Source organism: Dermochelys coriacea, chromosome 6 (genome assembly GCF_009764565.3).
Source record: "Dermochelys coriacea isolate rDerCor1 chromosome 6, rDerCor1.pri.v4, whole genome shotgun sequence".
Taxonomy (NCBI): domain Eukaryota; kingdom Metazoa; phylum Chordata; order Testudines; family Dermochelyidae; genus Dermochelys; species Dermochelys coriacea.
The window spans coordinates 54,377,664-54,404,529 of record NC_050073.1 but is presented as its reverse complement, the minus strand read 5'-3'; the positions used below and the strand labels follow the sequence as shown (position 1 = coordinate 54,404,529).

At 41.6% G+C, this 26,866-nt stretch overlaps 1 protein-coding gene across 16 annotated transcripts in view; it reads left to right on the top strand.

Annotated features, from left to right (window-relative positions):
* PHF21A (PHD finger protein 21A) overlaps window positions 1–26,866 on the top strand; it is a 244,235-nt gene that overhangs the window by 28,019 nt on the left and 189,350 nt on the right. For all 16 annotated transcript variants that reach the window (XM_043515615.1, XM_043515619.1, XM_043515609.1 and 13 more), the window contains one exon: window positions 21,563–21,606. The gene's annotated coding sequence lies outside the window, so the exon portion shown is untranslated. The remainder of the gene's footprint in view (window positions 1–21,562; window positions 21,607–26,866) is intronic.

The following is a 26,866-nucleotide window of genomic DNA, read 5'->3' as shown; positions in this document are numbered from 1 at the left end:
GCTGCCATGAAAGCAATAACACAGTCTGGCAGAGTAAGTCTGATTGTATTTAACAAGCAAAAGAGGCAGCCATTGGTGGTATACTAGCTGGAGCAAAGCTGCTATAAGAGAGAAGGAAAACTGATCAAAGGAAAAAATAGGGCCAAAATGTTGTGTAATAAATTGAGTTTTTCTTTTTAAATGAAGAGACTAAAGGGCTTAAAAAAAGCAGACAAAAAGCTGATGGTCTGGTAGCCCTAAATTTAAAGGAAAATCATTAGCAGGGATGGCATACAGATTATCTGGAACAGGGTCAAATGCAGAGAGAGCCTACTTGACTCACTGAGGCCTAGTGGCAGTTATGTTGGAGGCCTTAGGAATGCAGATAGCTCAGCAAGTATATTCTCTCAGTGACGTACATGGAGTGTGTGCAGCATGCATGCTAAATGCAAGTGGTTGAATTTGTCTTCACTGCAGCAGTTCTGAGAATATAATAAAACCCATTCTCACCCATGCTTTTTAAATTTAACTCCCCCTCTCCCAAAAATAATTTATCACCCTATTTTTGCTCAAAGTTTGAAACTATTGTTTTACCTCAATTTATTCATTTGACTTTTATGTACATTTAAAAAAATAAAAATCCAGACTGTTCTTATAAAAAGTGTTGATGCATCTAAGCATTCTCTAATAATTAATCAGTCCATAAAACTAAAAATCCAGGAACGCCTTTGTTGTGGTGTTTATTTCCTTTGTATAATCTATATGCACAGCATATTTTAATGATTGTTCGACAAAGGTGATCTTGTTTTGAGTGGGCCTTTGTGCTCAGGGGAGATTAGGAATGTCAAATTGACAACATAGTATAAAGAAATAATGGCCAGTGAAATGAAATAAAATGTTCAACTAAAAAGCAAGCCAGATACAAATGTGGAATGAAAATATCCCTTAGTAAATGTTAGGAGATGGTATTCAGAACAGATGTTGCATTAATTCGAGTATAGAAAATGTGGCAACTCTGATGGCAATGGAGGAGTAACAGTGGTTCTAATCTCCTTTTATTGGCTTCATAGATCCCAAGAGCCAACAGTATTAATGAAAGCTTATTTTCTTTTAAATATGTGTTAGTTTTTTATTTTTATAAAAACCTAGTGTGTGAAACCAAACTGCCTCTATCCTTTTTTTTTTTTTTTTTTTTTTTTTCTCCTCCTTTTTCTTTAGGGTTCACTTCTAGGAGGTGACAAGGGAGTTAATTCTTCATGCACATTCAGATCTTGGCCTGTTTTGAAATTTTAAAAGCAAGGAGACATACTGCTTATTGTTTGTTTGTTTTTTTTTTTTCTTTGTCATGTGAACAGTTCTTCATGTAGGAAATCATTTCACAAAGGCTACTGAATTGGAGGGGACAGTGACCTATGTAGATCAGATAAATACATCTGGATCAAATAAGAACCAGTATTTTAAAGGTGAAGGGCTGTATATCTTATTTCCCATGCTTTTAGCTATCTAATAACCTGTTTTCTTTTTTGAAAATTATCCTAACAAAGGTAAATTAAACTCTTGTATTATTTTTAACTTGGAAATACTTGTAGCAGTAAGCAAAACAAACATGAGATACAGCTGCTTACTTGAATCCTCAGTTCATATCCTCAAATGCTGCCTGTTCATTACACAGTTTAATTTTCAATGCACCTGCTAAAATAAAGAAATAAAATGCAAAGGCTAAGATCCTCAGCAGGTTTAAATCATTGTAGCTGTAGTGATTCAGTGGAGCTATGCCAGTCAAAGAACTGGCCCAAGTTTGTGTTACAGTGTGTTAACTTTAAAGGTGACCTGCAAAATGGTTTGTGCTATTTTTGCTGCTTTGACGTATAAAGGAGGTGTGAGATGGCTTTTCTGCTTCTGTCTTTCATGACTTCTCTAGTTGCTTACAGTGTCTTCCAGAAAAAAATGATAGGATTGGTATTCTTATAATATCACAGATACTAAGCAAAAATAACATAGTTAAATACGAGGGGAAGTGAAACTTAGGTTTTTTTTGTTTTTTGTTTTTTTTGGTATATTTTTAAACTCAAATGCCTGACAGATAGTTGGAAGAAAAGCTTTTTTCAATGATTCAACAGCCTGTTCACTTCATTTGAAGTCTGAAAGAGCCCCCAGTGCACGTGTCTGGGTTATCAAAAAACAACTAAACAACCCCCCCCCCCTCTGCTGTCTAACCAACTAAACAGGGTAAGACAGAGGAGACATTCCTGATTATTCCAAGACTTAAAGCAAAACAAAACCCACAAGCAAGGAACTATTCAGTCCTTCTTTATACATCATAAAGGGGCCTGCAGAAGGAGTAGTCCAAGCTGTTCTGCCGGCCAGGATGGAAAATGTTTTTGGTTTCCTTGCCAAAAGAAGAGCTGAATGGCACAGCCGTCTGGTGGCCTCTGGAAATTGGTACCCAGAGCAACTGCCCTGGTTGCCTGACTGTACAACCAGCCCTAGGTAGGGGGCCCAAACCCATTTCTCCCTCACTCTTCCCCTGCTTTGTAGGACAACTTTAAAGGGAGACAGCCTGGTTTAATGAAAACAAAGAAATTGGTTCAGGTAGAACTTGAATTTAGTGAGGCCCAATAGAGAATGTAATTTTAGTATATTTAGGGGTTTAATATACTTCCTTTTGCATGGCTAACTCATTCAGATAATGTTTCATGAACACAATGAGAAGATATAAACAAAAAGTACTGTTTTTCGTGATGAAAGCACTTTAAAAACATTAAATAATCAGCTCCGTAAGATCCCTTACATTATATAGTCACCAGTGATCTGAACTCTGAACTTGTTTGTGTTTGTTAAATAAAATATACACCCTTAGGGGTGAAATTTTTTTGGCCTATTTTCATAGGAAAATGTCTGCAGAAATTGTGCAGCTAATTCCCATCTATGGATGGGAATCTATTCCTGAAAATCTATTTCTTACTGCATTTGGATCTGATCCTGCAGAGCATGGAACTGCCATTGACTTCACTGGGAGTCTCGTATGGAGAAATTTGGCCAGTCACGTGACTTTTTGCCCTTTATGCATAAAAAGTTTGTGTTAGCAGGTCTGTTTTACTATATAGTGCAAAGATCGTGGTTTTTTTTTATTCTGTATTAATTTAAGAATGCCTTTTGTAACACTGTCCATTTCATTTGAAGCAGAAAATACATTTTAAACACAGATTTATTCCTTTACGCAGAATTCTATTAAATGGTTTTCACTGTGCTTTATTTCTATGGAAATGTTAATTAATATTATTAATGTTAGTTAATATTATTTATAAGGTGGAAGTAAAATAAAGTGCCTAATGGGATCACCTACCACTATGATAAAGAGACTTAGGGAAAATCTAGGCTCTTGGGATTTTGTATAAGGTTAATGGGAGTCTTCTGTAATGAAGAATGGTTTTGGTTGTAAAAGACCAACATTTATAATAAACAAAGGTAACTATGTCGGATATCATTTTAAAGTTCATTTTCTTGTTTTGAATTTAATTTTCATAATGCTTCCCGGAGTGGAGTGATTTTAATCATTGATTTTAATCATGATTTAAATCAGTAAGCTGGAAACCCTGATTAAAATCAGTTATTTCAATCTTGTTTTGCATTTGTACATTTTAGTTATTTTCCTAAGGAAAAGTTGAGTCTTATTGGCTGGTAACCATCTATTTGCAACTAAATTCAGACCTTACATTAAATTTGATTCTTTTTGCTAACTAGGACAGTAATCTGTTTGTACACATATATTTAAGGAGTTAGATATCTTAACATACACTGATTCAGATTAATACTTTTTTTTATACCATTTTAATTTCAGAAAATGGTGAAAGACTCATTTCTTATTTACTGGATGACTTTTTTTACTTGTGATTTGTGTCAGGCTACATTTGGATGTAAATTAGAATTCAATTAGAAATATGCAAAAACAGCATTTTATTTCTTAACTAAATAAAATTACCTTAAATATGCTGGATATATAAGAAGAAAAAGTTTATCAAAACATGTTTTTCATTTAAAATTAACTGATATGTTAAACAAAAAGAAATAGTATCTATGGTTAGGGAATTGAACTTACTGTTTCTGGTCTCCATGTTCTTAAAGATTTAGAACTTGTAGATTTCATCCTCTAGTTTTTATCCATAGATTAGAAGAAAAAGAAAACAAGCTTTAGTGCTTTTTCAACTCCTGGCTGGTTTCTTAACTTTGAATGAGTTAGTCACTGAACTGATCTAGCTGAATAAACTGGAATGAAGAAAATATTCTCTCTCCACCTGCAGAACGGGCTACTACTATCACAAGCTGGCTTAGCATTCAAGAAACTCTCTGGCTTTTCTTTGAGAGGTGGTCCCTGTTGTATTCCACTGGCAGGTTACACGCATATGGCATGTGTATAACCCCTAAGTGGAATACACATAGGGACCGCACATCTCAAAGAACGTCCAGTTACAGGTAAGTAACCTTTTCTTCTGGGGCTTAGTCAGTGACTTCCACCAGTTCAGTGGTTTGACTTTAAAACTTGGCAATGAACAGGTACAGCTTCATATTATTTTTTAATTTAATTTAAATGATTTTAATAGATAAAAATTTTTAGGCTTTAACATAGGTTGTCATGATTTTAAGGATGCTTATGTTTAAAAACATATGATTTAAAATCAGATATTTTCTTTTTAAAGAAATAATTGATTTCTGGTAATTCTACAGTACATTTTAATTGCTCTGCACCAAAATGTTAGTTGGAGTTTTAAGAAAAACTTAAATTTATTCATAGCTAGTGCCTGCTGAAGTTAAGGCCTCAAAAGTTTTCACTATTAATCGTTTTCATTTGCTTGTAATTTTCTGAAATACTTATGTATTGTAGTTTGTGCCCAAAGCTGAATTTTCTGGAAAAGTGAGCACATCTCTTCAGTCATTTTTCGGTTATGAATATGTGACAAACATACTTTCTCCTGAGTGGATATTTTATGCTTCTGCTGCTGGGTTTTCTGCTTTTGTCCCAGGCTTTGGAACTTAAGAGACTCCTCTTGTAATTTCACTTGGTTGTCAACTCCCCCTACTGGCACATGTAGATAGTGCACTCTCCTCAGCTTCTGCCACTGCAATGGAAGGCCACAGCTCTTCTTAAGTCTCCCTCTGTTTTAGAGGCAGGATATTGTCTGCTTTTCTTCTTTCAGCCTACCAACGGTTATGGTAGGTAGATGGTCTTTAACAAAAGGTTTAGGGAAGGGTGGCTTTTCTCCCAGCCACAGCACTTCCTAGCAGTATTTGTAGCAGGCCTAGACCTAGAATCAAAGGAGCCTCCCCACTCCTGACCTCAGCACCTGCAGTCTCTCTCCTACTCACAGCAGCTGTGCTAATAAGATTACTGGAGCACTTTGCGGTTTTTTCAGAGATAGAATCTCGCTTTTTAGGGCTTTCCTGCCTCTCTAGCTTCAACAACCCAGTGAGATGTCATCCAGAAGGAAGGACTTTGGTCAGTTTAAGGGGGAAAAAAATTCCTGAAGTGTGGGGCCCTTCACTGGACTCGAAGAAGAAGAAATGGTTACTAACCTTCCGAAACTGTTGTTCTTGAAGATGTGTTGCATATGTCCATTCCAAACCCCACCCCCCACCTTTCCCTCTGTCAGAGTTAGTTGTCAAAAAGGAACTGAGGTGTCAGTGGGTTGGCAGGCCCCTTTACATCGCTGCTATTAGTGCGTGAATCCACGGGACACTGGAACCAACCTGATGGATTCTGCTGAGGGAAAATCTTTCTGGTGGCGGTACTCGGGGCAACCATTTATTGCTCATATGAATTCCAAAGTATCTTGAAGAACAACAGTTATGGAAGGTTAGTAACCATTTTTTTTCCCCCTCAGATCTCTCCTCTGTGGTAGTTTGCTGCAGCATGTTCTTTGGGACTAGACACCATCTCCAGGAGGGACCTTATCTAGGCATTCTTTGAATAGGTGACACTTTTTGGAGGATCACTAAAGAAAGCGTTTAAGGATTCTTTGGACCTGAAGAAGATCATGCCTGACCAGCCCTCTCCTTGAGTTTACAGGGGAACTTAAAATCCTTTCACTACAACTTTCAACAGTTCTAAAAGTCCTATTCCTTTGCTCCTCTTACTCCATCAGCATCAGAAACTATTTTCCAGACATCAGTGAGATTGCCTCTCAACTGGCTTCTCCTGCAGACAGTAAATCTTTTACAGTTCCAGAAACCCATCCCTATAGAACAAAAAGTTTTTTAGTCTTCCTTCCAGACCAGTACCAACCACATCAGACACATTGACTCAAAATAATTCAGGAGGACCCTCATAGTATATCAAGTTCTACTCTCCTCTATCCTTCCTGTCATCTTCACCTGTCAAATTCTGGATAGTATGGCAAAACACATCTCCTTAGAGGACATGATTTCTGTGAGAGTAAATGAGAGGTTTTCAGGTTTCTATTAAAGATTCTTTGTGGTGGGGGGAAAAAAAAAAGAAATTCCCCTCCCCCACATCCTACCTCATCCAAAACCTTGATCTGCGTAGAGACTGTGCCATGGGTAATGGCTACCTCTTCACTCTTTACAGAATTTTCTCTTTTTCATTGGCATTACTAGAAGTGGGAATTAGCCACACTGATGAAAGAAGAGTCATCATCCCTTTTTGGGGTAGAAATTCCTACAGCATTTAAGAGCAATCCTCCGACTGATCTGAACAGTGATCTGATTAACAGTGGAGATAAGACTGTTGGATGGGGGCACAGAGAGGCACTTTCATGATTCATGGCAAACAGTTTATTCTGGAAATCCCAACATGGCATCCAGTTTTTGGAATTGCAGGCAGTCGTCGTTGTCTTAGTGTATGCATAATGTGCCTAAGGTGGCACGTGACCAGGATTCATCACCGAAGTTAGTCTGCTGGTTGGATCTTTAGCTTCCCTGGCTTGGGCAGGGTACTGACGGGGGGGGAGGATGATGTGAATACTGAAGCATGCCCCCCATTGCAGCAGGAAAGAGCATAATATTTAGCCTGCTTCCAAAAATTCCTCCAGAATTTACAACCCTAGGGGGAAAGCAACAACAAAACCAGCCATGTATCTGGACTAATAAGGAAGAAGAAAAAGAAAAGTGCTGAAGAATGAAACCAGAGAGCTCCTACTGTTCCTTGGAGCAACAGGGTCAGTCTATGAAAACCACATGCAGCCAGAACAGTTGGGTTAGCTGGTACCAGCTAGACGCAAGAGAATGGGAGCTAAATCCACAGGTTGTCCGTCCCTCCCCCCACATCAGGTAACGAAGTAACTGTTCTTCCCTTAGGTCAACCTATCAGTTAATGAAGCTTTTCTCCCAAAGGGTGGACACTTTTTTTTTCTTGGATAGGCAGTGCTGCCTTTATGTCTGTTCTCCCTTCCTTCTTATTGCCAAGGTGTGCCATATAAGATGTAAACTTATCTCCAAAGAATGGGTGCTGCTGTTCTGTCAAACCCCACTCTGGGCTGATTAATGGAGAGGCTGATTAACCTGAAATTTCTTCTCTTAGCATGGAGAGAACTTATTTTTTGTCATAAGATGGGATGTGGTTGAAGAGAAATTAAATGTTTTCTGCTTTCAGTTTAGTTAGTTTGTTCTGTTTAGGAGAAAAATGTCTCCCTGTATATTCTCTTTGTTTTCTAATTTTATTCTCTAGCTCTTCAGTGATGGCAAAATGCTTGAGAATCAAATGAGTGCAGTACTTAGTGTGCCTGCAAGAGGTGCTGACCAAGAAAACACATACAAAACAATACCCCCTCACCCAGACTGCCCCAAAACTGAAACAGCACAAGAGGAATCTCTACCTCTGCAGTGTGGGATGAAGGTAGAAACCCATCAGTACTGAACTGATAGAGCAGAAGTTAGAAAAGAAAACTACAGATAAACAAACTAATTATCTTTTCCCACTCAGAGAAAAAGGGAGGACTTCAAGGTAATTCACATGGTGGTTATTTAATCTTTGAAACATAACGCTTTGTGGTCAGTGGAGCTGGTTAAAAAACAAACAAACAAACAAACAAAAAAAAAACCCCAGGAAATTGAATTTTTCCCTTTTTAAAAAAAAATTGAAATTTTTTGAATTCCAACATTATTTTTTTAAAAAAGGGAAATTCAATCAACTCCAGTTGTAAGAATTTCTTAAAATGAGGAAGTCTGGCTTCAATCAGGAGAATAGCTTTTTTTAAGTAGGAAAAAAACTGGCTGTATAGTAAGCTAAGTTAAATTGAACACACTTCTGAGAAAAGTCAGACAATTACTTTTTTAGACACAAAAATTCTTCCCTCTTTTTGTGGTGACAGTGCTTGTTCTTTGCAATCAAATAGGGTAGAGATTGCTGTTCTGAAGCTGCTGAAGGAGCAGTTTGTGTGAGAGAGGTGGTTAATGCTTCATTAAAATGCATATAGCAAAGTCCTTCCCCAAAACCCAGGGACAGAAGAAAGTCATAGTTGACAATAATAGAAAATCTTGTGAAGTTAGGGTCTTCCAGCAATTTTTGCTGTATTTTACACATTCTTCAAATTCTAAAACTAAGGGTTTGTCTACATTACCCACCGGATTGGTGGGCAGCAATCGATCCAGCAGGGGTTGATTTATAGTGTCTAGTATAGACACGATAAATCGACTGCTGAGCGCTCTCCCGTTGACACTGGTACTCCACCAGAACGAGGAGTGCAAGCAGAGTAGACGGGAGAGCTTCAGCTAACAACTTAATGTGTGAAGACACCGCAGTAAGTAGATCTAAGTATGTCTACTTCAGCTACGCTCTTGATGTAGCTGAAGTTTCATATCTTAGATTGACCCCGCATGGTGGCGTAGACAAGCTCTAAAAGTTTGTTACGTCCCTTGACAGTCTTGGTACATGTGAACAGATATGCTGCTGCCCTCTTAATCTGGTTTTGCAGAAAATGTTTTCCAGCCAAAGAGCAACAAAAGTGTGAACTCTCTACTTCCCCCTACTGTTAGCAAAGTGTGAACTTCAGATCCTAATTAGGGCTATTTGTATGCTAATATTAATAAGCATGAGAAATTAAAATTAAATGCAAGGATTACATTAAAACAACAACGTTGCTCAGTTAAAAATTCAGATTCTCACAATAATATCAATTTAGCCATGTTGCGCAGCCTGGGTATTTTTTGGTATAGCTCTAAAAACAAGCAGTTGGCTGAGTGAAGTGAGGTCTAGCCCTCAACTTGATAACATTTTTGTGTCTATAGCACAATAAATTGAATATCGCATCCAATCAATTCAAAAATTTCCAGGAACGTTCTAGATGGTGGACACAACCCTATTGATTTTTGGTAAAAATCGAAAACCAGAAAGGAGGAATAGGGGGACACACAGAGCCTCTTACATCTGGTTAGCAAAGTCATTTTGTTTCAATTGTCTGTGATTTGTCTGTAGATCAAAGAACCAGTTGATGGCAGCAGTTAACATCTTCCAGCATAATGGTACCCCCATTTCAACTCTGACCTTTCTCCCAGTGCAATTTAAAAACATTGATAGCCTTGAATGACTTATCTCCTAGACACACAGAAAAGAAATAGGGGCACACGAAGCCCCTAATGTTGGGTAGGAAGAATGAAGGGCACATGGAGTCCTGGGGGGTGGGTGGGGGTGTGTGTGTGTGTGTGTGTGTGTGTGTGTGAGAGAGAGAGAGAGAGAGAGAGAGAGAGAGAGAGAGAGAGAGAGAGAGAGAGAGAAAATGTGAATAGGAGACAATGGTATGGAGGCAGGGAGAGATGGGGGGGCACAGGCCCTTGGCACATGGCAGAGGGAGAATGGGGGGACATAGAGTTCTTGCCCTGAGAACTCTTGCTCTCCTGTTGACTTACTTAACCTTCTTGGGGAGCTGGAGTACCGGAGAGCACTCTGCCGTCGATTTAGCGGGTCTTCACTAGACCTGCTAAATCGACACCTGCTGCTCGATTGCAGCAGCATTGATCTCCCTGGTAGTGAAGAGAAGCCCACAGAGTCCCAGATATAAGGTGGGGGAGGTTGCAGTGAGTTCCTGAAATAGAGAGGGGGATAGGAAAAGGTGGCACACAGAGAGCATATGGGGGAATGGAGCAATTCAAGGAGCCCCTAATATGTGCGATGCAGTTGGCCTACAGAAGTAATAAAGTGTTCAACCCTCTAGTATAGTTTTAAAGAGGAAAAAGGAAGTGAATAAAAAGTAGACTTCCATCAGATCTTTTTTTAAAGTGGTAACTGTTGTATGTTTCTTGGTACTTGTGGATCATTGTTCAGACCCAGTTTTCGTATGCCAGTAGTGTACTGTTTCATTTCAACTAGATGTGGGGAAGAAAGTGGAAGTATCTAAATGTATGTTTGTTTTTTAAAATGGCTTACATTATCAGCATTCATTTAATTCACCATTGATTAAATTTTTGCCTTTGAAGTATAAATATCTTTAGCCCAGTCACATTGTCTGGTTTGTTGAGAAACATGCTAGGCCTTTTGAGAGGGCTTGTCTACACTTGCACTTTACAGCGCTGCAACTTTCTCGCTCGGGTGTGAAAAAACACTGCTTTATGGCTGGCGAGCCTAAATTCTGCTTATTATTGATTGTAAAATTTTAAACAGGCCAGGCATAATAGAGGATATGCGCTTTCCAGTAAAGGAGCAGAAGCGACACTTCTCAAAGTGACATTGTGAAAGAGTGCTTGAGAATGGTGAGAAACTGAATCAGCATTGGCTAGTTCTGACAAAGTGTTCTGTTTTTGTTGCAATATATTTGACAAGAATGCCAAATTGTTGCTTGCGCTTTCCGGGTACAGTTACTGGCATAACTTAAAAAGAAAAGGAGTACTTGTGGCACCTTAGAGACTAACACATTTATTAGAGCATAAGCTTTCGTGAGCTACAGCTCACTTCATCGGATGCATAACTTAGTTGATGCTCTGAAGCAACGTGAAACATCACCCAGCCATTTTATAGCCTACTCCAGATGGATGGAGGTCAAGTCCAGGCTCGAGCTAAATAGATGCAGAGAACTTCGGTGCATTTTTAATGTAAAAACTCAGCATTGGAGAAACGTGTCTGATCTAAATTACCCTCTTCTTTGCAAAGAATAATTTAGCTTTCTGGGGCTCATCGGATAAGTTGTTCACAGAACGTAACAGTAAGTTCCTCAGTTTAGTAGAGCTGCTTGGGAAGTATGACGGTCATGTGTCAGCACCAACATTGAGTAGTTCGTAAAGAAACTATGGGCCATTACTGCCGCAAAACAATTCAAAACAAATTGATTGACCTTATGACAAGGAAGGTGCTTGCTTGTTACTGCTTGGCAAAGCGAAGTACTACGCCATAATAATGGACTGCGCTCCCAACATTAGTCACAGGGAAATGATGTCATTTACAATAAGATTGGTTGAAAACGAGGATGACTGACTATGAGGATTACTGTATCCAAGTAAAGGAACATTTCATCTGTTTTCCGTCTGTGAATGACTCTACTGGAAAAGGCTTAGCAGAACTGTTTATGAACATTTTGAATAAGAATAAAATAAAGCTTCAGGACTGCCGCAGCCAAGGCTATGAGAACGGTGTGAACATAAAGGGAAGAAACAGTGGCGTCCAGGCAAGGATCCTTGCGCTGAATCCAAGAGCTTTCTTTGTGCCTCGTGGCTGCCATTCCCTCAAGCTGGTTGTGTCAGACACCGTGTCGTTGTCTTTAGATTCAGTATCTCTCTTCGGAGTGCTGCAAAGGATATCCGTTCTGTTTTCAGCATCAACTATATCAGGTGGAAGATCCTCATGGACAATGTTACAGATCTGACCGTGAAGCTGGTAAGTGATGCTCGCTGGAGAGCCGTATTGACAGCATAAGGCCAGTGAGGTACCTAGTGAACTGAGGTTTATGACGCCCAGATGGAACTGGTGCAGTCGAGTAAAGCCAAGGCCAGAATCCAACATGAGGCTCAAAGCCTGGACAACCGAATCACTGATTTAAAATTTCTGGACTCAATTGTGGTTTGGCATGATAGCCTGTTCCAAGTAAATATTGTAAGAAAGGCATTACAAACTGAGTCAATGGACATCGTTGACATAGGTGAGTTTTTTCGTAGGGGTGGGTGAGATTCTGTGGCCTGCGCTGTGCAGGAGGTCGGACTAGATGATCAGAATGGTCCCTTCTGACCTTAGTATCTATGAACCTACTATTTTGATGAGAAGCTGCCTTGATTTTGTTGTGGCCTACAGAGACAATGGATTTGAATATACCATCAGTGCTGCCAAAGAAATGGCGGAAAACTTAGTTGAGCCTGTCTTCAAGGAAACTCGTATTCATCGGAAGAAGAGACAGTTTGGTTATGAGGGCAGAGATGAGGTGATGGGAAGCTTGGAAGCAGGATTCAAGAGGGAGTTCTTTTGCTTGCTTGTTGACGCTGCTTGAGTGTTGAGTGCTTGAGAGAAAGATTTGGACAAATGAAGCACCACAAAAAGACCTGTTTCCTTTTTTGTTTTTGTTTTTGTTTGTTTGTATGACCTTAATAAGCTGCAAGCAGACAGGAAAACACTCTTGAACAATTGTACGTACCTTCACCGGATGCGGACACGTGGGAAATGTTTGGATGTCAGTGATAAAGACCTTTATGTGGCCTCTTTTGGAAGCTTAGGGCCAAATTCAGCACTCCAATGCATGTGTGGTGCTCCTGATTGAAGTCAAAGCTGTGTGTATACAGGCAAGGATAGAATTGGGCCCATAGACTGAATTCTGTGTGCTTTGGAAACTCTGTTGGTCTGAGTGTTCTCCCATTGATGTGGCATAATTCACTTAATAATGTTAATCACTTTGCAGCCTCAGTGGGCAAAATAGAAAGGAGTGCTACACACACATTTGATAGAGGCTAACTCTTATTTCATTGCACTAGGATTTATAGGTAGATCTCCCACTCATGTTAAGTCATTTGCACAAATCCCCCCCAGAAAAATAAGAGCGAACCCCTTACATCAGTGGTCGCCAACAGGTAGATCGCAATCGACTGGTCGATCGTGGACCCTCTGACAATCGCTCTATCTCTGGTCACTGAGACAGAGATTGTCAGAGACTCCACAGTTGATTAACAGTCCGGTGGCACAGCGTGTCTGACAGTGGCTCCTTAGGGGGAGAGAGGGAGGGGAGGGGCTTTCTGTGTGCTGCCCTTGCTTGCACCTCCTGCTGCACCTCAACTCCCTGGCCCCGCCCAGAGCCTACACCCTCTCCCCGAGCCCTCTCCTGCACTCCAACTCCCTCCCAGAGCCAGCACCTGGATCCCCCTCCTGCACTGCAAATCCCTGCCCCTGGCTCAGCCTGGAGCCCCTCCACACTGTAACCTCTTGTTCACAGCCCAGAGCTGCACCCACTCCTGCACCCTGACCCCCTGTCCCAGCCCAGTGAAAGTGAGTGAGGGTGGAGCAGAGCAAGTGACGTAGGGAGGCGGGTTGGAGTGGGTGGGGCCAAATAGAACAGGTGGGGCATGGTGGGCTTTTGTGATTACTGTTGTTTCTACGCTTTCTTTGAGGTAGATCCTGGGTTGCACTTAAATTCAAAAAGTGATCTTGTGCTTGAAAAGGTTGGAGACCACTGCCTCACACTGTCATGCAGATAACTGGTTTGATCTTTGTTGTTGCTGATGAGTTTTTTTTAGTAATGGTGGTTCTCTCTGAGTTATTGAAACATGAGCCCTGTAATAAGGGGATAGTGAATGACTTACAAACTACAATCAATTTTTTTTGTTAAACCTTGCAAAAATCTTACCTACCTGAGGCAAGTAAGTTTTTTTTTTGTTTGTTTGTTTGTTTTTTTTTGTTTTTTTTTTTATATTTGACTGGCACATCATGTTAAAAATCCGTACTTAATCATTTTCATAACTTGCAATTACCATTATTTGGGATACATGCTTTCCATTTAAGAAGGATGGCTGCTGATCTGAGTAGCTGATGATGTGAAGACAAAGAGGTCGGGAGAATCCCCACCTAACATTTTCCACTCTTGCATGTAGGGGCTTCCCCTACATAAATTTATGGGACGCTACTAGCTTTCTCTGGAAACAACAAGATTCACTATAAGTGCAGTAGAAGTGTGTCTTTAAGATGTTCTTAAATATGAACAAGGTAGGGGGCTTGCAGATGAGCTCAAGGAGGGTGTAACATGCATGGGGGCTGGATAAAAGAAGGTATAGAGGTGATTGAATGAAAATCTGGCTAATGGGCAGACAAGTTTGGGAGCATGGGGTGGGGAACACAAAGCTTGAGAAGGGATGATAGGTAGGGAGAGGGAGAGGTAGAGGTTTTTAATGTGGTGACAAGAAGCCTAAACTTGGTGTAATATATCATATGGGAAGTCAATAGAAGGATTCAGTAACATCATCAAACTGGTCAAGGAAGATAAGTTTAGCAGTGGCATTTTATTTGGGCTGAGGGGATTGTGTGGGTGGCCAGAAAGGAATATGTTGTAGTTATCAAAACAGGATATAATGAGGGGATGAATGAGAGAGATGGCTATGTTGAAGGGGTATGGACAGATCTTGGAGATGTTGCAGAGGAAGAACTAATAGGATTGCTGGTGGCATACTTCTGTCACAGTTTTCCTGATTAATATGGACGAAACATTTTTTATGAGACCCATGTTACAGGGCCAATCTAATTTTTACTCAGTTTACAGTTGAGTCCACATACAGCATGTGTAGTTATACCATGTTTCAGCTTTGTCATGAAAAGGAGTGTAATTTAGTTTCTAACCGTTATTCTGCTGTGTAGATGGGATGGCCTTACGGTATCTGTGTAACTGGGTTAGTCAGTCTCACCTGTCAAGTCTGTGCACGAATACTTCCCAAAGTGCATTGGATAGTTCTCTGAAAACATTCACTCAATGTGCAGCGGCAGTCAAAAAAGCAAACAGAATGTTGGGACTCATAAGAAAGGGGTAGATAATAAGATAGAAAATATCAGGTTGCCTCTATATAAATCCATGGTACGCTCACATCTTGACTACTGTGTGAAGATGTGGTTGTCCCATCTCGGAAAATATATATTGGATTTGGAAAAGGTTCAGAAAAGGGCAACAAAAATAATTAGGGGTATGGAATGGCTGCCGTATGAGGAGAGATTAATAAGACTGGGACTTTTCAGCTTGGAAAAGAGATGACTAAGGGGGGGATATAATAGGAGTCTATAAAATCATTATGTGTGGAAAAAGTAAATAAGGAAGTGTTATTTACTCCTTCTCATAACACAAGAACTAGGGGCCCCCTAATGAAATTAATAGGCAGCAGGTTTAAAAGAAACAAAAGGAAGTATTTTTTCACACAATGCACAGTTAACCTGTGGAATGCCTTGCTAGAGGATGTTGTGAAGGTCAAGATTATAACAGGGTTCAAAAAAGAACTAGGTAAGTTCATGGAGGATAGATCCATCAATGGCTATTAGCCAGGATGGGCAGGGATGGTGTCCCTAGCCTCTGTTTGCCAGAAGCTGGTAATGGCCGACAGGATGGATCACAGATGATTACCTATTCTGTTCATTCCCTCTGGGGCACCTGACTGTAGCTACTGTTGGAAGACGGGACGCTGGGCTAGATGGACCTTTGGTCTAACCCAGTATGGCTGTTCTTATGCTCACATGAGGAAATGGTCATGATCCTCTAACTGTGGCAGGAACAGCTGAGTTGTGCCCAAAATTTTCTGAAATGTATTGACTTAAACACAGTTTTATAGTAAGGTTTGTGGATAGGCCAACACTGTTAAAGTGCTGCTGTGCTGGGAAAAATGTTGCTGCATTCACTGAATTGTGTTAGCTCTGTGTCAAACATAAGTTAGGATTTGATTTTGTTTAACATGGGTCTATCCATAGTGTAGATAGAGCACTAAATCATCATGTATAGTCAAAGGCTCTGTCAATACTAGTTTCAAATCCTGTTTAGAAACATCCTGTTTCTAGGGACTGAAAAAATAACTGTGATAGGAAACATTGGGCTAAACATGACTTTTCTTTCATATCCCATCCTTCTTTCTAGTCATAGGGTTTTTTTGGTTACAATAAAATAAATTTATAACTTAAAGCTTACAATAAATATCTGAGCTCCATAATAGAAAACTTTGTTATACAATACACTTAGTATGAAGATTAAAAGTACTATCTAAAAAGTGCTATACAAATATTAAATATTTAGCTTCCAGTCCTGCAAACACTTGTCTGTGTTTAACATTAAGCACATGTGTTGTCCTGTTGAAGTCTGTGGGAGCTACTCATGCTTATAATTAATCACAGGTAGAAATGTTTAGGATTGGGGTCTTAATTTTTACAACATGCCTGTGAGAGGTAAGCAAGTATTCTCATTTTAGAATCTGGACAGAGAAATTAAAGTTGACCTGGAAAGGGGGAGGGGGAGTGTGTCTGTACCTTTTTTTTTGTTTCTGTATATAAAGAAACACTCATGCTCTTTTTAGGCTTTCTTTTGTTCAGGAAAATAATCTTTAGAAATATAAATAAAATAAAATAAAATTTAGAAATATGTTGTGTCTCCTGCTTTTCCTGGAATATGCTAGGAAACTGTAGAATTATGGTTTTGCAGATACTAATCAAGTAAAACCTGATCAAAATGCAGGAAATGATTTTTATGAGGACTAGGGCTGTCATGCGATTAAAAAAAATGAATCACGATTAATCGCATTGTTAATAGAATACCATTTATTTAAATATTTTTGGATATTTTCTACATTTTCAAATATATTGGTTTCAATTTCAACACCAAATACAAAATGTACAGTGCTCACTTTATATTTTTATTATAAATATTTGCGCTGTAAAAATAAAAGAAATATTTTTCAATTCACATAATACAAGAACTGTAGTACAATCTCTTTATCATGAAAGTTGAACTTACAAATGTAGAATTCTATCCAAAAAGATATCTGCATTCAAAAACAAAACAATGTAAACTTTAGAGCCTATACGTCCACTGAGTCCAATTTCTTGTTCAGCCAATTGCTCAGACAAACAAGTTTGTTTACATTTACAGGAGATAATTTTGCCTGCTTCTTGTTTACAGTGTCACCTAAAAGTGAGAACAGGTGTTCTCATGGCACTGTTGTAGTCGGCACTGCAAGATATTTAAATGCCAGATGCGCTAAATATTCAATGTCCCATCATGCTTCAGCCACCATTCCAGAGGACATGCGTCCATGCTGATATGGGGTTCTGCTTGAAACAATCTAAAGCAGTGCGGACCAACGCATGTTCATTTTCATCCTCTGAATCAGATTCCACCAGTAGAGGGTTGATTTTCTTTTTTGTTGGTTTGGGTTCTGTAGTTTCCACATCAGAGTGTTGCTCTTTTAAGACTTCTGAAAGCATGCTCCGCACCTCTTCCATCTCAGATTTTGGAAGGCATTTCAGATTCTTAAACTTTGGGTTGAGTGCTGTAAGTATCTTTAGAAATTTCACATTGGTACCTCCTTTGCATTTTGTCAAATCTGCAGTGAAAGTGTATTTAAAACGAACAACATGTTTTGGGTCATCATTTGAAAGTGCTATAACATGAAATGGCTAAATCCGAGCCATAGACCTACAGTTCTTCCCCAAGGAGTTCAATCACAAATTTAATTAAAGAATTTATTTTTTTAACGAGTGTTGTCAGCATGGCTGAACAAGAAGTAGGACTGAGTGGACTTATAGGTACTAAAGTTTTACATTGTTTTGTTTTTGAATGCAGTTAAGTAACCAAAAAAAAATCTACATGTCTAAGTTGCATTTTCATGATAAAGAGATTGCATTAGAGTACTTGTATGAGGTGAAATGAAAAATATGATTTTTTGTTTATCATTTTTTACAGTGCAAATATTTGTAAAGAATAAGAAAGTGATCAGTGTACACTTAGTATTCTGTGTTGTAATTAAATATTTTTGAGCTTTTTCTACATTTTCAAGTATATTGATTTTAATTTCAATTGGTATTCTATTTAACAATGTGATTAATATGGCGATTAATCACGATTTAATTTTGTAATCGTGATTAATTTTTTTGAGTTAATCGCGTGAGTTAACTGTGATTGATCGACAGCCCTAATTAGGACCATTAAAAGCTTTGTTTTTTATTGACAGTTGTTCAACTCAAACAATTGGAAGAAATTCTTTAACTTAAAGACTTCTGTTTAGCAGTAGTGGCAACTTCACGTGCTCAGCAGTCAAGAGTCAGGCCCCAAAAACCATGATACTGGCCTAAACATGATTAAAATTAAAAAAAAAAAAAATTGGAGGTTCAGTTTGCCTTTTGGTTTTTTATCTTATTGGGTCTCGTTTTCAAGTGCGCCCTAACGTTTCTCTGGAAACATGAAGCATTTTTTTTAAAATGAAAGTGGAGATTCTGACAAACACATGGCTCCAGAAGCTTAGGCTTTCAGAAGAACATCAAATATTGTGAGACTTGACATTGCTTGTTTAGGGATGAGAGAGCTTGCAGTTCATATCTTTGGGTCCTTCAAGGAAAATATAGAGCAAAATGGAAAAGACAAGATTTGATATTTCTGAAGTTAAACATTATCAAGTAGACTTCTTCTCCCATTCACTTTAAAAACAAACAAACAAAGCAAAACTCTCAACTTTTCATGCCTTTGTTATAAGAGGAACAGTTGTGACCCTTATATTTAGGTTGCCTGACATTTTTGAGTATATAAATTCCTTTTCTTCTTTTGTAAAGCACTCTAATACCTCCATGACTTGCAGCAAGGATCTAAATTTGGGAGGGGGATAGGTCTGGAGTCATAGAGGTGCCTTGGACTCACAAAAATCTGATTAGATAGGGCAAAAGATGAACTGTCTAAAATCACCATTACAGTTGCATGTCACAGAATTGCATATCTCTAGAAATGACTTGCTAAACAACTATGTAAAAATAATGTTAATGTTAAGACTGCAAAGTCCAATACCCAAAAATTAGGAAATGCCAGAATTAAGTTTGCCTATAAAAATATTAATTCTGTCGTCTTGTGCATATACATTATAATAGTATTTAATTACATGGTCATACGTATTGGAATTAGGAGTCAGGATTAGGTTTTAGGACATACTGGCTCTGCTACTAACTCTGCGTGTAGCCTTGAGCAATTTACATTGCCTTTTAGTTTTGTTTTTTTTGCCATTTGTAAAGTAGGGCAGTAAAATCTACCTACCACACAGGAGTATTATGAGGATTATTTAGGTAATATCTGTACATAAGACTATAAATATACTAAGTACTCTGAAAAATTAAATCCTAGATGTCTTAAATTGAGAGCCCATTTACTTGGCCACTCAATGTTATGGAGACTTTTGCAAATTTTGGCTTTAATGTCCGTGTGCCTCAGTTCCCTGTTTTTGGAAAATCTCCTACTTCACAGGGTTGTTACAGAGAAAAAAATCATATTTTTTTTAAGATTACGATTTTCTATGGTGCTCATCTCCATAGTATCTGTGAGAAAACTAATAATTCTTTACTCACTGCAGGGCTTGGTTGGTATGCAGTAAATAAGGCCTGGGGCTGCACAAATGATGAGGGTAAAAAGATATATTGAACAGATGCCTAATTCCCCAAGTGCCAACCATCCTCTGCACTGAATGAGGCAGAGTTCCTGTGAGAAAAATAGTATGTGATCATGTAATTAAATACTGCATCATAATGTATATATGCACACTAGGGCAGAATTAAGGTTGCACAGGCAATCTTAATTCTGGCATTTCATAACTCTCGAGTGCTTGACTTTTCAAGTGTTAACATTCTTTTAACGCTTTTTTTAATGTAATATATTATGTGAAGAAGCAAAGAGGGTATAAGTCTGTTTTTCCACCTCTTTAGGTCATATTTAAATGACTTGTCCAAGGCACATAGCAAGTCACAGAGCCTGAATTAGAACTCTGGAGTTTGGGATTCACAGTCCTTTGAGTCCATGGGTTCTCAGGATTACAACCTTCCTCGTCCCGTCCTCCCCCTGGCCCAAGTGGTTACAGAAAATTGTCTGGGTTGAAACTATTCTGCCCTTTCCATGTTACTAGACTGGAAAGGGGTGGGGTTTTGATTTGATGGAATTGGGGTCCCAGTATGGAGGACAATCACAGCACTTGGTCATGCTCTGTCTCTAGAATGGGTGATTCCTTCTTTAAAATAAAGAAAAATAAAATTAATGTGTTTTCTTGAACTTGCTACAAATGGATGTTTATTTTTCTTAATAAAAATTGAGACTTGCTCACTCTAAGGTTGTAGTTGTAGATGTGTTGTGAAAGCTTCTTTGCTTAGCTTTCCAGAGCCACAGCCTTTTATAGCACTCAGATATAGTCACAACCGTAGTATGTTGTTGCTGAAAGGAGGCATGTTGTGTTTGTGGTGATTAAATGACCTCATTGTGTGGGCTTTAGAGCCTATGAAGGGGCTGCTGATGAAGGGGGAAAAATGCAATCAAGTGTGGGGTTTGAATGATTGAGAAACCACTATAATTTGTGAATTAAGGCTGATCTCTAAATAGCTGTCAGTGGTCTGGATATTTCAGACTTTGCACTGCTTACATCCAAAATACTGTTGTATAGGATTCTTTGTGTATCCTTACACAGAAATCAACTTCTCAAAAAAAATCCACCTAATCAACATTTAGAAATCGTTATAACTTTCCTCAGAATTTAAAAATTATTTTTTGACTAAAGTGCCATACTAAGGAAAAAAATAGTTCTAAATACACAATCTAAAAATTCTGACACTAAGAGGATTCACTATATTCACTATATACCATATTCACTACTTAACAGTAGGCATTAAATTTCCAGTACAGATTCCTCCCCAGGTCTGTAAATAGATTAGCAAGTGCAGTCTGTCTCCTGCATTTGCGTTGAATCCCATTGACTTTGGTGGGAGTGCACATGATCACAAGTCTGCACTAATGCATCTAGTTGTAGGATAGAGGCCCAGAGCCTAAGCTCTGCAGTGGGATATCATTGATCACATTTTAGGATCAGTGCCTAAGATAAGGTTTGTATTAACACCCAGATTTTCTTAGTAAAGTGGTAAAATGTGTGTTTGGATTTTTAGTCTGTGACAAAGTTGGCTGAGCCTAAATACAAATGAGAATGCACTTTGTAACCATCATGGTAAATATCTTGGAGCAGAGCTATTATAATCAAGGTGTGGATGGGGTAAGGCTCTAAACACAGTTTGGCCCAAGCTTTGCTATAATTTGTTGTGTTACATAGACATGCAAGAAAGAATGAGGGTCAGTTGTGTTTTTCCTTTAGATAAGCGCTCCTTTTAAAAAAAAAAATTGCCATTCCAGTATTGGCAAAAGAGGACCCTCACTTCACTGCTTGCACGTCAATCTGGTTTACAGTAACTGGGAAATAATAGAATTATAAGCACTCTCAGTTCTTCCCTTGCTATATCAAACTGTTTTTCTCCCCCACCCGCCACCCCCTCCCTTCTCAGGTCAATTTCATATTTGTCTACTACATCTTTTACAAAAAGAAACCATTTGCAGATTTACTTCCCCCCAGCCCCATTCTTTTTGTTCCAAACTCAAATTAAACGTTATCTGATGATTCTCTTGTTTTTGTTTTGTTATAGGGGGGGCTAGAGAGCTGAAGGGGAAAATCTGTTTTCCAGAACTGGTAAGTACCTTTTGCTAGACAGGTTTCTTGATGCTAGATAAGCAATAATCCAGAGTGTACGCTATACTTTTATTAAGAGCTAGTATCCATAAATGAAGCAAGAAGTGTTGATGTTTGACTGGAGCCAAAATCCTGTCCAGTTTTGCATACAGGAACAATGTTAAAAAACTGACTAAAACTTAGATGTTGCTAACTAAGGTCCCAATCTTGCCAGTGAAATGCTAGTGTGTGCAAGGATCACTGTGCAGTTAGAAGGATTGGGCCTAAAATTCCAGTAGTTTTACAGGTCCAGTAGGCATCTGATTTAAATAACTTCTTAAAATGTAAAGACATTAGTGCTTAAAATGATTGTGTCAGGATCCTGGGGAGGGTAAATGGGACTGGTGGCAGGAGTTTGGGATCTTGGAACTGAATCCAGGGGTCAGAGCCAGTATGAGAGTCAAGAGTCAAGCTCGGGGTCAGAACCAGACAGTCAGGAATTGGGCTGAGGCTTAGTTCCAGGTATCGGGATCTGTTTTGGGGTTCCAGGGGGTTGATCAGGAGTCGGAATCCAAGTCAGAGGGCCTCGGTGCGCAGAGCCCTGGTGGCAGCAGTAGAAGCGGCACTGCGGTTGGACTCTGACAGAGATCGCGGCACCGGCGCTCTCCAGCACCGCAACCTACATCATCGGCCTGGCACCGCTCCCACTCTCCTGGCCAGAAGCGGCACCAGAAGTCGGAAAAGGCTAGCCCACCTCTGCAGAGACCAGCTTCCCTGGAACCACCTGTGGAGACATGTCCCGCAGGGGAGCACCTACGGTTTCAGCACTGTTGACTCTGGCCCTGAGGGCAGAGCTGTTTGAGTCCGGTGCCCCTGGACTCCCCGACACGCAGCGTGGTTGAGGTCCAGTTGCCATCCACTCCAGATACCTTTGCAGCTGCAAAGGTATCTTTATTGCCACGATGGTATTGGCATCCCCTCAGCCTCAAGCCAAGGCTCCGGCACCTGTCCGTGCAGCACCATCCTGGGGCAAGCTGGCACTCATCCACCTGTTGGCACTGTTGGTCGAGCCGTGGCACCGTTCCCACTTCCGTCACTGCTTGCAGTCCTGACGCCACCTTTGTGGCGCCGGTCGTACTCGCAGCACCGCTCTGACTCCTGGCACCTCTCTGCCCACTGGTCACCGTCGAGGAGCAGATCCCAAACGTGACGCTGCTGTCGATGCTGGTCATCATCTCGGCCCAGGTCCAGATCCCGGTACAAGTCCAGGTCCTGGCACCGCTCCCCAGTGTCGCGGCACCGCTCCCCATTGCCTCGTCGACATGACTCAGCGCAGATCTGCTCGGCACCACTATGGCCCTCACGTTCTTCCTCTTGTTCTTCAGGATCGGAGGCAGGGTCGCGTTTCTCGGAGTGCCGACATTTGAACCACAGTCACCTGGAGTCAGGGACTGGACATTGGCAGGCACAGGAGCAAGGTCCTGCTCAAGAGGCCACTCAGTGGTCGTTCTGGACTCCCGGGTGTACCACCAGGCCCAGGATGCACCGTCTGGGCTTCTCAATCAGCCCTGTCCGAACCGCAAGTGTCAGAGGCTACTGCCAGTCAGCCTGCCCCAGGAGGCATGGAGACCATGATGGCTTCTCTCCCCACTTCAGGACCTCCTCCAACACCGGTTCCTGGCCAGGGCACTGAACTCATGGGCACAGGATAGCTGGGCCCAGCGCCACAAGAGGCCTTAGGTGACCCTCTTTTTTCCCCCCCCCATGGCGGCGGCTGCCGCCGCCGCCTCCTCACCTTACGAGGCGGTGGCAGGAACTGCAATCTCGGGTCCCTCTCCCATAGACCTCCGTGCCCACCAGGACCTCGTGCAAGGTGGCACGGATTATGAACCTGCAGGCGGAGGAGGTGATAGAGGTGGAGGACGCTGTGGTGGATATTCTGTCCGCCGAAGCTCCATCAAGGGTGGCCCTACCCGTATTCGGACCATCCAAACCACCGCCAGAACAATCTGGAAAACTCATACATCCATTCCCCTGACTGCTAAGGGAGTGGAGCGGAAATACTTTGTCCCTTCAAAGGGGTATGACTATGTGTTCACACACCCACAGCCCTGTTCACTTGTGGTGGCGTTAGTGAACGAAAAAGAACAGCATGGCCAGCAGGCCCCAGCACCTAAATCAAAGAAGGTCAAGTGCCTTGATTTATTTGGGTGCAAGGTTTATTCCTTGGGGGGGGACTTCAGCTCAGGATCGCTAATCAGCATTTTTTAACAATTTAACAGCATGATTTTAACAATTTTAACTCCTGGAACTCCATACTGAAATTTAAGGATTTAGTACCTCCTAAATCCAGAGAGGAGTTTGGGGCTTCGGTGGAAGAGGGCAAAACAGTGGCATGTACCCTGCAGGCCTTGCTGGATATTGCAGATTCCACCGCCTGTACTTTGTCCTCAGGAATCGCGATGAGGTGTATCTCCTGGCTGCAAGCCTTCGGCCTACCACCAGAACTTCAGCAGACACTGCAGAACCTCCCATTTGATAGAGAGGGCCTGTTTTTGGAAAAGACAGATTCAAGGCTACAAAGCCAAAGACAATAATGAAGTCCCTGGGCACGCACACACTGGCTACCCAGTGGAACCCCTTAAAGCCTCAGGAGTCACAAGAGCACCCGTATCCTCCTCAGCCAAGGCAGGATTTCTGTAGGCGGCAGGGACATAAGCCCTCCAGCTCCACATCAGGACAAGGCCAGGGCCCAACCAAGCCTTCGTCTGGCTCAAATCAGGCCTTTTGAAGGGATGCCCGAGGACTATGTACTGGACCTTGTTCAGGATCCTATCCCACCTTTCTTGAATTGTATATCCCGTTTCCATCGTGCTTGGTCTCACATAACCACGGACTGCTGCATCCTCCGCATGGTGGAAGCAGGATACTCTCTCCAATTTTCTTCCTCCCACGCTCCTTTCCTGTCCCTCTTCAGGGACCCTTCTCACGAGCAGCTCCTTATTCAGGAGGTTTAGACGCTCCTCACCATGGGGGCGATCAAGGAGGTTCCGAGGGAGCTAAGGGGCAGGGGGTTCTACTCCTGATATTTCCTAATCCCCAAGGCAAAGGGCGGGCTTTGGCCCTTTCTGGACCTGCTTGGACTCAACAAGTTAATGGTAAAGTTGAGGTTCTGGATGGTCTCCTTGGGCACCATTATACCTTCCCTGGATCCTGGTATGCTGCCCTCGACATGAAGGACGCATATTTCCACATAGCGATTTACCTGGCGCACAGATGCTTCCTCCACTTTGTGGTCAACCGCGAATATTATCAGTTCATGGCCCTTCCCTTCGGTCTCTCTATGGCCCCCCGAGTATATATGGCAGTCGTGGCGGCCTTCCTTCGTCAATGGCGGATGCAGGTATACCCTTACCTCGACGACTGGCTTATCTGGGGGCGCACCAGAGAACAGGTACAGTCCCACCTTCGCTTGGTCATGGTCACGTTTCGTCAGGCCTCCTTCTCAATGTGGCAAAGTTGACACTAGAACCGACGCAGAGAATAGAATTCATTGGGGCAGTTCTGGACTCCGTGCAGGCTTGAGCCCTCCTGCCAGATGCTCGTTTCCAAACTATAGTGGGCCTCATCTGGAGCTTTCAGAGCTTCCCGACCTCTTCAGCAAGAACTTGCTTCAGTCTTCTAGGACACATGGCTTCCTGCATGTACGTGACCGGGCACGCCAGACTTCGACTCTGACCGCTACAAGCCTGGCTGGCATCAGACTATCGCCCAGGTCAAGACAGCCTGAACTTGGTGGTCACCGTCCAGCAGCAGATCCTGGCCTCCCTCTGGTGGTGGCTAGATCCCTGGGTGGTATGCAAAGGAGTCCCCTTTCACGGCCCTCCTTGTCCCTCGTCACAGATGCGTCAGCCCTGGGATGGGGCACCCATCTTGGGGACATTCAGATGCAGGCCTATGGCCCGCGTCCGCGCTGTCCCTTCGTATCAACGTATGGGAACTGATGGCGGCACGCCTTCCCTGTCAAGCCTTCCAGGAGTGGTTGAACGGTCATTGTGTGGTGGTCCTCACAGACAACACCACTGCCATGTTTTACATCAACAAACAAGGGGAGACCCGTTCCTCCCCCCTCTGTCAAGAGGCCATTCAACTGTGGGAGTTCTGCATAGCCCACTCCATTCACCTGGAGGCATCCTTTCTCCCCGGGGTCCAGAACATGCTGGTGGACCACCTGAGCAGGTCCTTCCGCTCTCATGAGTGGTCGCTTCAACCAGATGTCATCCGCCCCATCTTCTGAAGGTGGGGGTTTCCCCAGGTCGACCTATTTGCCTCCCCACAGCAATCGGAAATGCCTGGCTTTCCCAGATCTCCTAACCCACAACCGGGGGAAGACCAAGTATCCCAGTCTGGGTGAAGTCCACCTCACTTCCTGGTTTTTGGATGGATGTTGGAAATAGAACTCTCATGTTCGGCCCCTGTTCAGGTGATCCTTAACCAGAGTAGAAAAGTGTCTTATAGAACCTGCTATCAGGCCAAGTAAGACTTTTTTTTTTTTTTTTTTTGGCGTAGGCATGACTACACCAACATTCTCCAGATACTGTAAGCATCCTGGTTGTTCTAGACTATCTCTCTTGTCCCTGAAGACTTCATGTCTCTGTTCGTTCGCTAAGAGTACATGTAACAATGATTAGTGCCTTCCTCCCTCTGGTGGACAGATGCTCCGTTTTTACTCACAAAGCTAAAGTATGATTCATGAAAGGCCTCACTAGGACCTTCCCACCAGTATTTAAACCTGTGCCTCAATGGCACCTTCATCCTTGTCCTATCCAACCTCACTCGCCCACCTTTGAACCGATGGTGAATTGTACCATGGCCCACATGTGGCATTTGTAGTAGCTATCACCTCTGTGAGCGCAGTGCCATCATGATGGATCCTCCTTACAGTGTTGCACAAAGAAAAGGTTTCTCTTCAACTATGCCCCAATTTTCTCTCCAAGATTATTTCTGAGTTCCATATCAAACAATGGACTTGCATTTTTCCCGAAACTCTATGCTTCCTCTGAAGAGACTTCATTCCCTCAATGTCCAGCATGGTCTGGCATTCTACCTGCAAAGAACCAAGCCCATTAGGAAATCACTGAAACTTTATCTCCATAGCAGAGAGATCATGAGGGCAAGCCATATCCTTCTAGAGGATTTCTAAGTGGGTCTCAGGATGCATCTTAGAGTGCTGCAAGATAACAAACATTCCTCCCTCTGGAGGTGTCACAGCTCACTCCCA